The sequence below is a fragment of the Limulus polyphemus genome, unplaced genomic scaffold (assembly GCF_000517525.1).
Source record: "Limulus polyphemus unplaced genomic scaffold, Limulus_polyphemus-2.1.2 Scaffold973, whole genome shotgun sequence".
NCBI lineage: Eukaryota > Metazoa > Arthropoda > Merostomata > Xiphosura > Limulidae > Limulus > Limulus polyphemus.
In genome coordinates, this window is record NW_013666583.1 from 158,138 (window position 1) to 162,014 (window position 3,877).

Genomic DNA, 3,877 nt, shown 5'->3' on the forward strand with positions numbered 1-3,877 from the left:
TATGCAAGGTTGTGTGGACCAGTGTGGGTAACTAGTGAGCTCATGGGCATGAAGAAGAGACAGAAAGTATACCAGAGACGTAACAACATGTTACTTAGCAAGGTTCATATCAAACTGGAGAAACACATTAGCAAACGAATATAGAATTTTAACACCACGTTTAGCAGTTTTTAAAGCATCATATCAAAAGCAAAACAAATGTCCAGTTAACACATTAAATTAATTATTTCAAAAAATAATAATAATGTTACTAGTTGATAAAACAAATTATAATGACAAAACAAATGGCCAGTTAACACATTAAATTAAATTAATTATTTCAAAAAATAATAATAATGTTACTAGTTGATAAAACAAATTATAATGACAAAACAAATGGCCAGTTAACACATTATATTAAATTAATTATTTAAAAAAATAATAATAATGTTACTAGTTCATAAAACAAATTATAATGACAAAACAAATGGCCAGTTAACACATTAATTTAAATCAATTATTTCAAAAAATAATAATAATGTTACTTGTTGATAAAACAACTTATAATGCCCCCCAGTGGCACAGCGGAAGGTCTGCAGATTTACAACGCTAGAATCCGGGTTTCGATACCCGTGGTGGGCAGAGCACAGATAGCCCATTGTGTAGCTTTGGGCTTAGTTACAAACAAGTAAAAAATTATAAGGATTACATATTGGAGACTAAAAATACAAATATATCTAAAATAATTATGAAACAACAGAAACAAAAAATGCTGTTAACAAAATTTTAAAGAATATATGCAATATGTACAATTCTGAAAGTTTTGTTGTAAGTTGGACTTTTCAGGTGTATCTTATAGTCGTGGTGGCTTTTCTTTCAGATTCCTCGTTTTTTTTTATCCACCATTACAACCAAAATGGGTACATAACTTTAACACTGGAACAATGCATTGTTGACTATCACCCACAAAGCTGCTTTGGCCCAGTCATGTGCTTTTTGTGATGTGTTGGACAGTTCATTTTAGTCCTCTCATGAGTGCAATTCACTGTCAGGCAATTCCCAAACATTTGGCTCTATCGAAAAGTCAGGATAAAAAATGTAGTCAACTCAATCTGTGATATGTCAGAAGTTCAGCTAGCAATATAAAGTTGGACTTTATGACCACTTAGGCCACAATTCAACCACTACTTGTAAAAGGTTATCTGTATATGGATGTAGCATACGTGCCATGCCCTATATCATTCATGGTGAAAACAATCACCATTATGATATATAATGGTGAATTAGCTATATTTTGTGGTTCATAATGGTGGTATAACATACCACCCTGCTCTCTTAACTGACTATATAAGAGTCAAATATTATATATATCAGTACAGTATTTGCCAGTTTGTAATGGGCATGTGCTACCTTGATACACAGTAAGTAATGTCTAAGCTATTTCTGGGTCTTTGGTTGCCCTTCCTGAAGATCTTAATTGGTCATCTGTGATGTCCATCATACATATAATAGTAACTTCTCACAGGGTTCCTAATCACTGTTGCTGCGATGGCTTAAACCGCTGCATAGTGTCCACGATCTGAATACTCACTGAATGGACATCATCCCACGAGTTTGTGGAACAATCCATTGACATTTCCATGCTCATGGCTCGGGAGGTGTTCTACATTGGAGTTGTACTTTTGCAGTGTTGTAGTACAGCATGCAATCCAACATTCTGAATTTTTGAAGCTCATTAGCCATTTCAGTAGTGCATGGTTCAACAGTGGTAGTAATATCTGAAAAATTCTACAATGACAAACAGTTCCTTTCTCATACAGTATTAATGGTCAGAATCATTCAGTATGTGACTCATATATGTTATCATGCTTCTCATATGGCCTGTATGTGTCACTTCTGCCTCTGGTACGATACCAATAACCATTTCAGTTAAATACCCATAGCGAAATTACTATATTTACAGAACACTGTTCAAGCAAGTGCAGCATGATTTCCAGACATAAAACAGTGTTTCAAATACATCAGTCTAGCAAGATTCTGGTTGCATTAGTATAAATTAAAATACTCAACCTCAGATCTTAGTCCATGGTTTTCAAAACCACACACAATGAAATTGTGTGTGTGTGCTGACACCTGCGCTCACCCACACTTGGCACCCATATCTAACACAAGTGTTGCTAAATTAAAATACCTGGAGTAGTTGCAGCCATAGCTTATTGTTGACCTTCCTGCATCTATGGTAAGCATCAGTATGAATGGTACTCATGTTTAATGGTCTTATCTGGTGACAGGATATGGATATTTAAAAAATCAATAACCAGGTAAGTCACAGTTGAAGCAAGTGATCCTTCTCTTGTGCTTTTGATAACTTCATAAATCCAACTTGTGCTACAGCCATGAAAACTGGACCAGAAAAGCCATTTTGTCTCATATGGAACCATGGTGTCTGTGGCATTTGCTCCATAGGAGCTTGTGGAGCAGGTGGTTTAGCCTTGGGGTATATGCAGACACTAGAGACTGTCTCAGAGCTAGATTCACTCCATAAACTCCTAAATAGCGATTTAGACAGATTTATAAGAACAATAAGCTTTAGTTTTATTCAGCTAATACTGTGAATTTGTTAATATTCAAACATTTTAAAGGTGGTTTTAAACGGACGATTTTTATGGCCGACATTTTTGTTTTATCACGATCCCTACTATTAAGTAATACCGTACTTAATGATTAGAGGATTTACTAAAACAAAATTGTACAGTATCGTCCATAGCAAAAGATGAGCACACAAGCTTGAAAAATTACAAAGAGTTGTCTTTTTTTTTTATCATTAATTACAAAGTTTGCACATCTGGATTAAATATTTAAAGCTTTGTAGTTGGTAAAAGCCAAAATTCAACTGGATAACCTTTCAGTATATATGTAGGAACGGACCTGCTTCTTACTGAATATATTTAGCGAAACTATGATTTATTGGTAGTACATGTAATGATGTGTTATAATTTATTTATGATATTATCTGTATCTAATGTTCCAAAGTTGTCATTATCTTCATGATAATTTTTTTTCAGGTGTTATGCAATGCATTGTGATATGTTGCCAGTCAACATCAAGTTATAAATCACACTTCTCAGTGAAAAAACACAAGTACAGCCAATTCACCCTCCTTTTGGAAAGTATTTAAACTACAATGATCACAAGAGGAAGAAACAAAGCCCAACCAATGTCAGCATCACAGCCTATTATCAACAGTAGCCCTGCTTAGAAAATGGTGGCGCAAGAAATCCAGGATCTTGCAAAACTTGTGCTTTTATACACGAATCATCTGAAAGAACAGCTCTAAAAACAGAATAAAAACCAATCTTTGGATCATCCAGTGTAAACTAGGCAATACTTTCAGTACCTACTGACAGCAAAAATTCCCTCATTGACAAAGTCATGGCTTGTGCAGATATCTTGACTCCAGTATTCTTTGATGAATCGAAGCATACTGACAGATCTTTTGAGAATGCTCAACAAAATTCCGGTTATTCAAGAATCTTATTCTCTATGTACCAACTAACAGAATAAGATACTCTCCCGGGGGACCTGAAGAAACAACAGTTATCTTAGTGAAGTTCGAAATGAGTTAACGATATCGATACAGGGAACAAATCACGCCACAAATCAAAGTTTCATACACAGGGGAGCAAGAATCCTGCAACAAATCACGGCACAAATCAAAGTTTCATATACAGGGGAGCAAGAATCCTGCAACAAATCACGCCACAACTCAAAGTTTCATACGAGGAAACAGAAGAGATCTCAAAGGAAAAATATTTTCAAGTTTCTCCAGGTGTAAAGGAGTTTGTATACAAATACCTGACAAGAGAAGCATCGGTGCCAGACAGTCCTTATCTCTGAG